Genomic DNA, 15,079 nt, shown 5'->3' on the forward strand with positions numbered 1-15,079 from the left:
ATTCTGGAGCGGTTCCTGCAGATTGGAAGGTCACAAATGTCACCCCACTATTTCAGAAAGGAGGGGGAGAAAAAACAGGGAATTACAGACCTGTTAGCCTTACATCAGTCATTGGGAAAATGCTAGAATTTATTCTAAAGGATGTGATAAATGGACACTTGGATAATAATGATCTGAATCATGAGTCTCTCATCATAGGACACTCCCGCCATCCCGGGAACAAGTCTGGTGAAGCTTCGTTGCACTCCCTCTATGGCAATAATATCCTTCCTAAGGTAAGGGGACCAAAACTGCACACAGTACTCCAGGTGTGGTTCTATACAATTGAAGCAAGACTTCACTACTTCTGTACTCAAATCCTCTTGCGATAAAGGCTAACATATCATTAGCCATCTTAATTTCTTGCTGCACCTGCATGTTAGCTTTCAGTGACTTATTGACAAGGACACCCAGGTCCCTTTGTACATCTACACTTTCTAATCTCTTACCATTTAAGAAATACTCTGCACATCTATTCCTCCTACCAAAGTGGATAACCTCACATTTTTCCACATTATGTTCCATTTGCCACGTTCTTGGCCACTCACTAAGTCTTTCCAAATCCCTTGAAGCCGCTTTGCATCTTCCTCACAACACACATTCCCACCTAGTTTTGTGTCATCATGTTTGACAAATGAGGATGCTATTAACAAAATTGATAAAGGGGAGTTGGTGGACATGGTATACTTGGATTTTCAAAAAGCCTTTGATAAAGTCCCCCATAGGAGGTTGGTTAGTAAAATTAAAGCACATGGGATAGGAGGTAATATACTGGCATGGATTAAGGATTGATTAACAGGCAGAAAACAGAGAGTAGGAATACACAGGTCATTCTCACGTTGGCAGGCTGTGAATAGTGGGATCAGTGTTTGGGCCCCAGCTGTTTCACAATATATATCAATGATTTGGATGTGGGGACCAAATATAATATTTCCAAGTTCGCGGATGACACAAAACTAGGTGGGAATGTGTGTTGTGAAGAAGATGCAAAGCGGCTTCAAGGGGATTTGGAAAGACTTAATGAGCGGGCAAGAACCTGGCAGATGGAATATAATGTGGAAAAATGTGAGGTTATCCACTTTGGTAGGAGGAATAGATGTGCAGAGTATTTCTTAAATGGTAAGAGATTAGAAAGTGTAGATGTACAAAGGGACCTGGGTGTCCTTTATCAATAAGTCACTGAAAGCTAACATGCAGGTGCAGCAAGCAATTAAGAAGGTTAATGATATGTTAGCCTTTATCGCAAGAGGATTTGAGTACAGAAGTAGTGAAGTCTTGCTTCAATTGTATAGAACTGCACCTGGAGTATTGTGTGCAGTTTTGGTCCCCTTACCTTGGGAAGGATATTATTGCCATAGAGGGAGTGCAACGAAGCTTCACCAGACTTGTTCCCGGGATGACAGAACTGTCCTATGAAGAGAGATTGGGGAAACTGGGCCTGTATTCTCTAGAATTTCAAAGAATGAAAGGTAATCTCATTAAACCTACAAAATACTTAAAGTAATAGACAGGGTAGATGCAGCTCAGATGTTTACCCTGGTTGGGGAGTCTAGAACAGAATTTCAAAATAAGGGGAAGCCACTTTGGACAGAGATGAGGAGAAATTTCTTTACTCAGGAGGGTTGTGAATCTTTGGAATTCTTTACCCCAGAGGGCTGTGAAAGCTCAGTCATTAAGTATGTTTAAAGCAGAGATTGACAGATTTCTAAATATAATTTACATAAGGGGATATGCGGATAGTGTGGGCAATGGGCTTTGAAGTGGATGATCAGCCATGATCATATTGAATGGCGGAACAGGCTCGATGGGCTGAATGGCCTACTCCTGCTCCTATGTTCCTATCTTACTACCACTATACTAGCTGTGATTAGTACCATGTGGGGTGGAAGGCAAGTATGAGCATATTTGTATATTCATCTTTTGTTGATAATTAACAGACCAAAAAGGCAGTAGAGTCAATGCACTGAAGCGCATTAATTCAGTTTACTCCCTGAAGGAGTTTCAGGAGCATGGGCAAATATGTGTTCATACAGTAAATTACTATACATAACATTCACTGAGCACATGCGTTAGCTTTAAGACAAAGAGGAATTACCCGTTGCAAGCAGCGAGGCCTGGACAACGTATGTCAGCCAAGAGCGATGTCTCAATTCATTCCATCTTCGCTGCCTCCGGAGAATACTTGGCATTAGGTGGCAGGACTATATCTCCAACACAGAAGTCCTCGAGGCGGCCAACATCCCCAGCTTGTACACACTACTGAGTCAGCGGCGCTTGAGATGGCTTGGCCATGTGAGGCGCATGGAAGATGGCAGGATCCCCAAGGACCCATTGTACAGCGCGCTCGCCACTGGTATCAGACCCACCGGCCGTCCATGTCTCCGCTTTAAAGACGTCTGCAAATGCGACATGAAATCCTGTGACATTGCTCACAAGTCGTGGGAGTCAGTTGCCAGCGTTCGCCAGAGCTGGCGGGCAGCCATAAAGACGGGGCTAAAATGTGGCGAGTCGAAGAGACTTAGTAGTTGGCAGGAAAAAAGACAGAGGCGCAAGGGGAGAGCCAACTGTGCAACAGCCCCGACAAACAAATTTCTCTGCAGCACCTGTGGAAGAGTCTGTCAGTCTAGAATTGGCCTTTATAGCCACTCCAGGCGCCTCTTCACAAACCACTGACCACCTCCAGGCGCGTATCCATTGTCTCTCGAGATAAGGAGGCCAAAGAAGAAAGTAACTAAACTGGGTTTCCACCAAGACTAAGGGAGAAGATTGCAGTAATTAAATGTTAGTAATAAGGGTTTATAAAATGAGGTTCCAATAACTCTGTATATTCAGAATCAAGTCTCCATAATCTAAAAAATATTTAAATATTGTCAAATGTAAACAGTTTTTGGAGAGACACGTTTTTCAACAGAATATGGACATCAGAAAGAAATGGTATGCTGCATGAACACGACAAGGCAAAGACCTAAGTTAATAAGCATTGAATCTGGAAAAAACTGATCTGAACAAGTCCTGTACAGGTTTTTAAAAATCAGGCATTTCAGACTTATTTTAATTTTTAAACAATAGACAGGTTGAATAAAACTAACTTGGTTCATAATGGTTTCACTCAGTGTGATAACAGATTTAGAAAAGGATTTATAATTTAAAAAATGGAAAATAAATGGTTCAGTTTCCGTAATATTTCATATCCATTTGAACTGAACAAGCCATTTGAATTTTATTACACTGCGGGGCATTAAATAATTTTTATGTGAAAATTCAATAGGTTTTTAATTGATGTCACAGCTATAATCATTCTTTTCTATTATTTCAATGATATTTATCATAAAGGGACTTACTGCTAGCAAAGCAGTAAACATGAAGTATGTGCTTTTTGGGCATCTGTCACTATAGCCATAACTAAAATATGTATAAATGCTGTGGAAAGTGTTCAAATATATATGTTAAGCATACGACTGTAAATTTGTTCTATCACCAGCCAATGGGAGGGTTTACTTCTACCTTCCTGGATAAAATGAAAACGTGTGTGATTCCACTGGCAACTTAATATCTCTTAAACTGCCATGACTAGATATAGACCTATCCTACGGCCTGAATTTTAGTAGCACACCACAAATCGTGGCGACGTGCTTTGAAGTTGGTAGTCGGCCCGCGTGGAGCAGCTACTGCTGAGCCTCTGCGATATTTCACACAGGCGCTCATTTAAATGGAGGGTGCAAAATGGCCACCCCCGATAATATAGAGTGGGGGGTGGGGGGGAACGCTCCATCCACGGCAATGGCACCATTTTTAAAGGGCTTCAAGCCCTTACCAGCAATTTAAATTTTTCAAGAGCGCAGCACCTTTACTTTAAATAAAAACTGTCAATTGAACATCAAAGCCCCTCTTCCACACCCCTCCTCAATGATTAAACAATATATTTATTTCCCTCTCCCCCCCTCGAGAAACCATTTTTGCCGGTATCGACCTTCACCCCCAAACTTATTCATCTTTGCCCTTCAACCCCTTCCCACCATCCCCTCAGCCAATGGAAACACTTTTCCCCGCTTCCTCCCGCCCCCATTCTGATAATTGCACTCCTCCCCCCTCCATACCAGTGTCACGCCTCGGAAATCTGAATGGAGTTCTGAAGGCGAGGGAGTTCTGGCCAACGGCCAGAATATCGGTGTGGGACGACCGCCGGGGCAAGGTAAGTTTATTTGCATGTGTTTTAATTAATTTTAATATTAAAATGAAGGCCCCGCCACCAAGCCGGGGGGCGCACCAAGGCTTCACCACCTCTGGTAAAATGCAGTGGGGCCTCCTCGGCCTTGAGGGTCTTGGCAGGCCTCTCCCAGAAGAATTTTCTGGGCCCCCCCTGCCAAGACCCCTGCTGTCGGAGGGCAAGTAAAATTCAGCTCTACATGTCAACTTGATGTCAGTCAGCCACAGTCTTTTCAGTAAGACTATTTTAAAAAGTACAATGTTCTAGGGAATTTCTTCAAGGTCTGTAAGGTTGTGTAAACACAGGAAAAAGCACACTGAACACGTCAAGGTTCCAGCTCAGTGTCTCTTTATGCCATTGGCACCAAACAGGAAAGTACACGCGTGAAGACTAAAAACTTATCTTGAAGAGACAAATGTTTCAGATCAGCAGTATTACAGACTTGTTTGTTAAACAATGGGATGCAGGAATGCCTCGCTCTCAGCAGGAATGCAGGTTTGTGATCCTGAAGCTTTCCCTCTTGACCTCTTATCCCCGCTCTTCACAATGGGGTTTTATACTTTAATACTGTACTTGAAGCACCACAAGAACAAAGTTGAGAGCAAGCGTGCTCATGGCCCTCCTGTTGCTCTTTTCCTGACTGTTCCGTTCCTCTTATTCCGGCCTCTTTTGCATCCCCTCCCTCTTTACCCCATCATTGACAGCCAAGCCTTCAGGCATCAAGGCCTCAAGCTCTGGAATCCCCTCCATAAATTTAACTACCTCTGTACCTCTTGCTGCTCATTTAAGAACATCATTAAAACTCTCTGACCAAGTTTTTCATCATCCCTCCTATTATCATCTTCTTTGGTTTGATGTCCATTCTTTTCTTCTCTCTCTGTGAAGCACCTTGAGACGTTTTCTATGTTAAAGGTGCTATATAAATGCAAGTCATTAATGAGATGGTGCAGGAGAAAACAATGGCATATTACACAACGGCCTTTGGGAATGGAAATAATCTGCCCAGCTCTAGGCTCAGGGAAGCTCAAAAAATAGTGGGGAGAAATTTGTTTGCGTAGCATTGTATCTAGTGGTGCTACGCAGACTTACCTCAATTCTCTGGGGCAGACAGTGCCATGAGTCAGTACCTCAGTGGCCCACGTGGTGTTCTTCAATGTTATCAATGAAGAACTTGAACCCATGAGCCACAGATTACCTTGCTATCCTGATCACCAGAGGACTCTTCAGCATCTCAGGGCTTCTCGCTCACTGGGGCTTCCATGCTGGGCTAGTCCTCCATGACCCTTTATAGCTGGATACACACCCCAATTCCCCCTTGCTGGCACTTTTTCCCAATTGCCGACCTTGTGCCTGCTGCCTGTGGCTCTCTGGCTCCACTCCCTGAGCCCATCAAAGACACTGCTCCACTCCCCAAGCCCATCAAAGACACTGCTCCACTCCCTGAGCCCATCAAAGACACTGCTCCACTACCTGAGCCCATCAAAGTCACTGCTCCACTCCCCGAAGGGATTTCCGGGTGCCGAAAACTGCCCAACCCAGCGCTCTCCAGCACCACTACTACCTACTGGCCCAGACGTGCGCACCCTGAGGAGAATGTCCGATGAAGCAGAAGCAGCTCCAAACTCCAAGGAAATGCTTGCTCATTGGTTCACAGCAGCTGACGGAGACACAACACAACCCCCTGTCCCTGCTATAGTTGGAAGGGGGAGGATAATGTGAAAGCAGCAGGAGATTCTTACCTGGAACAAACATGAAGATGGTGTGGAGCTGCTGCCGGCAAGCCCTTGACTACCCTCAGCCTTCCAAGTAACTGTTAGGCAGGTGGTTTCAGGAAGTTTCATAGGAGGGAAGGTGTGGTGTACAGGGCATGGTCAGACGATAATTTTTCCTGTGAGGCCTTAAGGAACAGCATTGCTCCTCCTGGCCCCACAAATGAAAGTTTTATAATTCCCTGATGGGATCTCCTCTGTCTTCTGTTCTGTTTCTGTCTAACAGGAAAGCCATTGGCCGGAATTCTACCCCAATCCAACGAGCTGGATGATGTTGGGGAGGTGGCATAAAATGGAGCAGGAGGCTCCAGGAGGCCTTCCCGACCCACTCCTGCCTCCGCCTCCCTTTACGTACGGTGGGGGGGCGTAAAACGACCCGCCTGCCCCAGGCCACTTAACAGCCACTTAAGGGCCTTTGCCCACCTCCACGCAGATTTTACACGTGGCAAGCGGGCATCCTGGAGCTGGGAAAAACTGCCTGGGAAAAACAGGCTGCTTCTCAGCGTCCCGGTGGGGGGGGGCCCTGCTCATCGGGCACAGGGTGTCCAATGGAGGGCCGCTCCCACTTCTCCGACCACCCCCAAGACCCAACATGCCCCCCTTGCCCCCAAACAACCACCCTCACCTTTCCAGGGCCCAACTGATTACCCCCGGCGAGGCAGCCAAAACCTACCTTATTTTCCGGCTCCCAGGCATCCTGTCTTAATGCTGGGCTGTAGTCTGAGCAGTGGCCACCGTTCCCGGTGGCGCTTCTGGGACTAAGAGCCGCCGGCCCTCTGATTGGCCAGCAGCTCTATTAAGCAGGACTTCCTACCTCAAGCGGGTGTAAGCCCCGCCTCAGAGCAATTAAAGCCTGGGAGTCCGTAAAACACGGAATGGATCCCCAGGTGAGGCGGAAGTGGGTTCGCCACCGACTTTTACGTCGGAGGCTGGGTCCCGTCTGCCCACTGTAAAATCCAGCCCATCGTCTCTTCCCTGCTCAGGCCTCAATTAAAATTGCATTGCATTCCTATTGATGTAATAGGACCCCAACTTGCATAAATGTTTGAGACTCCACCTGTAAAACACAGCAGATTAAAATTGGAAATGGTTAGGATCTGAGTAGGTAAATAACCCATTTGTTTTTAACTGCCCACCCCTAGGTTTCTGTTGGAGCCCCCAACAGTAGACGTGCTATCCTTCACCATATCAAATACCGATGCGTGTATGGTTTGTTTATGGCAGAAATTTCTGGCTTGCTGGCTGAACCTTCTGAAAAAATTCCTTTAATCCATAAAATATGAAAATGAATGCTGTCCTCAGAATATTAACTGCTTTAACAAATACTAATGCTGTTCATTCCATTTATAAAAGCTACCTATTTCTGTTAAGTGAGCAAAATCTATCATATTTCTTCAATGTCACTGAGGATACCCAGTTACTAGTTCACTCACCTTCACTTACTGATTAGTTATTCATTAAGCTGTTTCTCAGCTGAAGAAGAAATCGTGTCTTTATTTTATACATTGTGTAGCCTCTTCTTATTAAAATGCTCATTGTCTTATTAAGCAAAAAGAAATTTATAACAGTACTCATCTGTCTTTAGCACCATTGATGTTCATTCTTGTTTACAAAGTAATTTAGCTGTGAAATCAATTTATAGCAGAGTTTGGAGGTTTTTAACTCCATTTACATAGTGTCATCTCAAGAACCTCCCATGAGACAGCACTGTGAGGCATCAGCCAGGCAGCTCAGTAGATACAGGTGGATGTACAGATGATGTTTATGAGACTGAGAAGCACTGAAGGTGCCCAAGACATTTTATTAATGATTTAAGTGCAAATCTTTCGTCTTGTGAAGGTGGTGAAGAAACTTCATTCAACTTTTGTTTTTCTTCAGTCTTTTTTTATTCATTTCCATTTTCTCCTTTTTATAATAGTGTGGGATTGGAATATTGCTAATAGTAAAATTAAATACTGCTTTGTCATGGATGAAATAGATATTCCTGATCAGTTAGGAGTAGTATAATGAGTTATAATATCCTCCAGCAAACTATGACCACAAGAGATTTTACTGTGCTCCACTTTTTGGCTATTTCTGGTTCTGAGCAAGTGCCACACCAGGACTCCCTTATAAAAGGTTAATGAAAACTGGACAGCCTAGAAGAATAGCCAGTTGGTCATTAGAACCTCAATGAGTTGACCAGTTGACCACTTTCAATTCTTTAACCATTTGGTTTTCAATCAGTTGATCACTTGACTTTTAACCAATTGCAAGTTTGGTTGTCAACCAGTTTAATACTTGAATGCCTACTATAAGTATGTGCTCATGAAGAGGTACACACTCAAAATGTCAAGAATGTGTACTTTCTATTTTAAAGGTGCTAAGCGACCTGGTGTGTATTTCCAGCATTTTCTGGTTTTATTTTAGAAGTCTGATCATTGCTTGCACACATTTGACTTAGTTCTCCGCGTTTGCAGGTTTGTGCTGCAAAGTGGTCTATCTCAGTTGGAAGCTGAGGTCTAGTGGTTCCAGAGGGAGAACATCAAGCTATAAGTCACAAATAAATCTATGTACAATATTAACTTGCCTGCCCTTCTAATGAGGTCAAATTACAAGGAGAAAAAGCAATGAAAAATTACATTAAAATTCATGAAAAGCATTGTTTGTAAGATATCCTGGAATCTTCATAAAATCAATGAATCCTGCCCCCACCAACCCCTCCCCAACAAGTGAATGTGAATGGAGGAGTACATCTGTGCATGAAAAGCAGTAATGGTCCTGATTTTAATCAGGAGCTAGAATAGGGCAGGTGAGGGAAAGGTGAATGCCGAACCCCTCCCTTGACCTTCGCAAAGTGACACCCAAGCAAGCTGAACTCCTGGGCCTCATGTATATGCTGCTGGTGAGCTGCCCACCTGAAATGTCTGGGAAGCACCGGCTGCTCACCAGGCAGCTGCAGAATGTTGGATGGCAGGAAATCATCAAATGAAACCAAAGGAAGGGTCACCAACAACAAGATAAGTCATAGGAGGGGGTTTCAGGAGGGTCCTGTGGTCGGGATGAGGAGGAGCCCTGGACAGGAGAGGCCTTAACTTTCCTTTTGTCATGTGGTGCAGCACTCCTGCTCCTTCTTGTCACACAGGGATAGTATATCTGGCAGAAAAGCCACAATAGATTCCCTGTTCAGGCCGCAGTTAACATTGCAGTCAGGGTCCGAAAACATCATTACACCTGAATATGCATATTTAAAGAAGCACTTCAGCACTTTCAGGCAGGTTTCCTTGTTGCTTGCTCAAAAGAGCACGTTAAAATAAAAGAATCAGTATGGGGCATTAGCAGGTAAGTCAACTGCCTGCCCACTTGCCTAGAATCTGCCAGGTGGATAGGGTTAAAATGGCTCTTAATGTTTCTGTCGCCTCGTTAGAACTAGTATCTATTATTTCCTGTATGAGCGTAACAATTTTTAAAATGTTAAGCCACAGTCAAAGGGTTTTTGGTGGGGGGGTAGGGTTGCTTAGCAATTTTTACTTTACCATAATTAAAATGTAACATGGCATAGTTAGCTTGAAATAATGCCAAATACCTTATTGATATTTCATTTAAATATGTAGTTGCCACGTATCTTCCTCTAAATATCAATAAAATGTGCAGAAAAAGTATATATACATTGGTAGTACTCCAGCAATGTGCTGACTGCATTCATACCAGCAATATGGTTAGCTAGAGTTAATGGTCCATTGACATTGATATTGCAGTACAACTGTTCAGCCTGTGCTGAACTAGTAAGGATAAGAAAGCAGCTGATAGTGTTACAGAAAGAACAAAAGTTTAGCCTTTTCCTGAAAGTGTATTTTCAGTAACAAACACTTGGAATAACTAAACATATTTTCATCTTTCAAAATACAATATGCCCATATCATGATTTTGCAAACCCTTCAAACAAAGAGTTACTGTTTATTCGTACTGCATTTGGGTGAATTTATAAAAAATGAGCAAAACCACCGCATAGTTCCTACTTCACGTTACATGGTGTCAGCTTTGGCTCAGTTGGTAGCACTCTTGCCTCTCAATTGAAGGTTACGAGTTCAAGTTCCACATCCAGAAGCTTGAGCACATAATCTAGGCTGACACTCATAGTCCAATACTGAGGATGTGCTGCACTGTCAAACTTTGTATGCAACGTCATACCGAGGCCTGATCCCCCCTTTCAGATGGATGTAAAAGAGCCCATATCGCTTCTTGAGGAAGAGCAGGGGAGTTCTCCTGGTATTCTGGCCAATAATAATCCTCAACCAATATCAGTAAAATAGATCATCTGGTCATTATTTCATTGTTGTCCGTGGGACCTTGCTGTGTACAAATTGGCTGCCAAGTTTTCTGCATTACAATAGTAACTCATCTTCAGCTGTAAAGCACTTTGGGACATTTGGAGATCATGAAAGACACTGTATAATTGCAAATTCTTTCTTTCTTTACTCCTGGAATACACTATACTTTGATATTGTAAGTATGTTTTTTACATAGAATTGCTGGTGTTTTCCTCCAAGAGTGGACAATATGGAGGAACTCAGAGAAGGACTCTAGAACATTGCTATTTCAGATGCTAGTACCTTCCATTCCCAACATCAGTCCCTTGAGATCAGCATCTCTTATTAGTTGATCAATTACATGTTTTTCCTGCAGTGAAAGCTATTGTAAATAAGTTGAGTGGCTTAATAGGTGATCCCTCAGAATTATCTTTTAATTACTAAATTCAATCATTCATGTTTACAGCTTGTCCTCCATCACATGCTGACTGAGAAATACTGCACTAACTTTCTGTCTGAATCCAAATCCATGTTGCTCAGTAAAAGGGAAAGGAAATCATCCCAGTCCTCTTCACTCTGTTTAACATATTTGCCTGATGTCTTAACAGAAGTACTAACTTTTTTAAAATAAGGGTCATATTAACACATTAGTATTTGCCTGCTAATACCTTAAGGCACAGACCCATGATCTTCATCAGCTAAGGCCTATATAAAAGATCCCAATAGGAAAAGTTAAGTACAGATGAGTTGAGATAACAAATGCAAGAATTATTGTATTGAAGTTTACATGAGAACATTCCTCAGTGTATCCATTAGAAAACAATTATGTTGTCAACCATCACAACAAATTCAGAAGAAAAAGGGTTAAGAAAACATTGGCACTTTTTTATGCTCTCCATATGAGATATTATGGATGGGGAATGGAATTCTTTCCATCTCACGTATGCAGTGCCAACACCAAGCACTCCCAGATCAGCTACTGTATGCCAACAACATATCTCAGTCCCAACATCAAGCGAGCACCCCCTACTGCACCAGTACTTTTTCCGTTTCCCATACCAGTCATCCTGTGACCTCTCTGAGTCAGATTCCCAACTAGTACAAAATCAGGCAGATTTTTAACTGTGGGTCTATCGTAAGAACTACATCTAGATTGCCCAAACAAAGTTCACATTAAACCCTTTTATCCAACAGACAGAGAAGACTTTCATCCCATTCGTTGGGATAAGATTTTAACCTAGTCCCATTGGTAAAAATGATGCACATAATTCACAGGAGTCTACATAAATAATTCTGCAACGTAACTCCAGGTCATTGAGGTAAAAGGCAAACCCACCCTGCTCCCCATTAGTATTTCTAAAGAGGTCTTCAGGGCGCACAAACATTTTCAGTGTTGTATCAAGGTATGCCTTAAAATGATTGTCATTTAATAAAGCCTGGAACATATATAAAGTGTGAAAAAATCAGAAGTCATATATTTCCATTTATGTTATAAGTGAGTAAGTATCAGAACAAAATTGGGGTAGTCTTCAAGACTGTCCTAAGATTCCATTCTTCACACCCTTCTGTTCCTTATCGAAATGCTGCGCTACAGCAGTCATAGGCACATGATCAAATTCTATAATAAAAACAGAAAGTGCTGGAAATACTCAGCAGGTCTGGCAGCAACTGTGGCGAGAGAAGCAGAGTTAACGTTTCAGGTCAGTGACCCTTCTTCAGAACTGGCAGATATAAGAAATGTAAAAGATTTTAAGCAAGTAAAGCGGGGGTGGGACAATAGATAACCAAAGAGAAGGTATTGATAGGACAAGGTCACAAAATAGCTGACCAGAAGGTCATGGAGCAAAGGCAAACAATATGTTAATGGTGTGCTGAAAGACAAAGCATTAGTACAGATAGGGTGTTAATGGACTGAAAACTGAACAACCACAAGCACAAACATGAAAAGAACAGTGGGTATGCACAGTAAAAACAAACTAAAATAAAATAAACACAAAAGAAAAGAAAAAAGAACTAAAGATAAAAGTAAAATGGGGGGCCCGTCATGCTCTGAAATTATTGAACTCAATGTTCAGTCCGGCAGGTCCGTAACTGGGTACGGTGGTTTAGTGGTTATGTTACTGGTCTAGTAATCCAGAGAACATGAACTGAAATCCCATCATGGCAGTTTGAGAATTTGAATAAAATTAACAAAAAATCTGAGACAGTCCCCACCACATATACTGAACGTGTTGGTGTTAATGCAGTTTACCCACTATAAGTGGTGTCTGATTTTGCCTCTGTTGTTGTAAGGGTTGAGACTCAAAATTAAACTCTAGGGAAACAACAGCTGTATTTGCTCCAACTATCAAAACAAGTTCAGAAAAGGGAGGGTTAAAAAAAAAAATCACTGGCATTTCTAATGAGCTCCATGAAAGAGCAGCTCTTTGCCTGTTTGAAATTCACAAAGTCTCCACCAGCCTGTATACAGCAACCATGCTTGATAGCCAAGGAATATGTTCCCAGATGCTCCTCTGTTTATTGTTGACTCCGTGTAATTTGTTTGCCCTAATTTGTCTCTGTGTATCGAGGGAGTTCCCTTTTTAATTTTGCCTTCACTGTTTACCGCTCTTTGTGGAGCAGCGGGCTGTTAAGCTGTTAGAACCACAAGCCAAAGAAGAAGGGAGAAAAAAAAGGTGATGCAGATTGTTTTAAGCCTCTGTTGCCCCATGGGCCCAAAGGCCTTGCTTGAAGCCTGCACCTGCTCCTCCTCCTGAGACCTGGGGCTCCTGATCTTTATGCCATGCCCTTCAGCTGCCCGATTCCGATTATCCTAAATCAAACAGCGTTTTCTACATTCACGCCTCCAGCACTTGGCATGAAATTAATAAGTCTCGCTGATACATTTCAGTGGAAGTGTGGCTGTTTCACACAGCAGTGGTAGATTAAAAATGTTGGCATCAGTAACACTCGCTGCATCCAGGCACACAGTGTGACAAGGATGAGAGACATTTGAGTTTAGCACAATAATACTTTTAACTCTTAAATAACAAGATATCGGGTCAGCTCAAAATTACATCAGGAGGTCAAAAGTAAAATTAAGAATGCTTTCTGTGTATAAGAGAGACTCGTGTTATAATCTGCTTCTTTTTGTTAATTACTGTGATTATTCCTTACCACTATTATATTACCTATTATTTTATTCCACTCAGTTTGTGTCTACATACACCCCTCACCAGACAGGCAGCCTGCTTCTTAAACTCCAAATAGAAAATACACAAAAAAAGTGGAGTTGTACGAGACAGGACTGCTTTTAAGTGGGCTCTTCAGAAATTTCTACTATGTAAATAAGACAAAGGTGAAATTTTAACTCCCTTTGCCCAGCAGAACCAGACAGAAGGGAAGTTAAAAAAGGGTTCACTTCCTCTAGATTCCTGCCCTGCAACTATTTTAGCACACAGTTTTCAGAGGTGGCTGAAGTACCATCTGACAGACAGGGCCCAATTTTATTCTTCAGGAGCATGTGGGTTTGGGTGCAGGTGGGGGGGTTAAAACCAAAGCAACTGACAACACATTGGAAAGCCAGCTCCATCCCACTGTCTTCTGCTTTTGAATTGAGCGCATTAGGCTGCGTGCGTGCAATCCTGTTGGGCGAGGCAGGTTGTCAATTTCCATATGTTAATTAGAGTGACATTGACACACTGTTGTCAATTTAATGTTGGGTCCATGGGTTTCCCGAAACTTGCCAGTGAAACCAAGGCAATTGAGGGGGCTGCATCAATCTCAGGGAAATATCCCAATATATGTTTGTTCACAGTACTTTTGCTGAGAAGTTACTTTGTACAATTTAGAAGTTACTTTCTACACTTTGGAGGTTTGCTCTATCACATCAGGATGCTTGTCTTTATGCTGCTTTAGACTGGACGTCACATGGGAACCAAGATGATCAGCAACAGCACCTGCTGCTCACAGACCTGTAGCTGCACATAGGAACATAGGAGCAGGAGTAGGCTATTCAGCCCAGCGAGTCTGCCCCGCCATTCAATACGATCATGGCTGATCATCCACCTCAATGTCTTTTTTCCACACTATCCCCATATCCCTTTATGGCATTGGTATGTAGAAATCTGTCAATGTCTAAACATACTCATTGACTGAGCTTCCACAGCCCTCTGGGTAGAGAATTCCAAAGATTCACAATCCTCTGAGTAAAGAAATTTCTCCTATGTGCTTCCCCCTTATTTTGAAATTGTGTCCCCTGATTCTAGACTCCCCAACCAGGAGAAGCATCTTACCTGCATCTACCCTGTCTATCCCTTTAAATATTTTGTAGGTTTCAATGAGATCATCTCTCATTCTTTGAAACTCTCAAGAATACAGGCCCAGTTTCCCCAATCTCTCTTCATAGGACAGTCCCACCATCCTGGAACAAATCTGGTGAACCTTCATTTCACTCCCTCTATGGCAATAATATCCTTCCCAAGGTAAGGGGACCAAAACTGCATACACTACTCCAGGTGCGGTCTAACCAAGGTTCTATACAATTGAAGCAACTACTCCTGTACTCAAATTCTCTTGCAATAAAGCCTAACATACCATTAGCCTTCCAAATTGTTTTCTGCACCTGCATGTTAGCTTTCAGTGACTTATTGACGAGGACACCCAGGTCCCTTTCTACATCTACACTTTCTAATCTCTTACCATTTAAGAAATACTCTGCACATCTATTCCTCCTACTAAAGTGGATAACCTCACATTTTACCACATTATATTCCATCTGCCACATTCTTGCCCAC

Source organism: Heterodontus francisci, chromosome 3 (genome assembly GCF_036365525.1).
Source record: "Heterodontus francisci isolate sHetFra1 chromosome 3, sHetFra1.hap1, whole genome shotgun sequence".
NCBI classification, from domain to species: Eukaryota; Metazoa; Chordata; class Chondrichthyes; order Heterodontiformes; family Heterodontidae; genus Heterodontus; species Heterodontus francisci.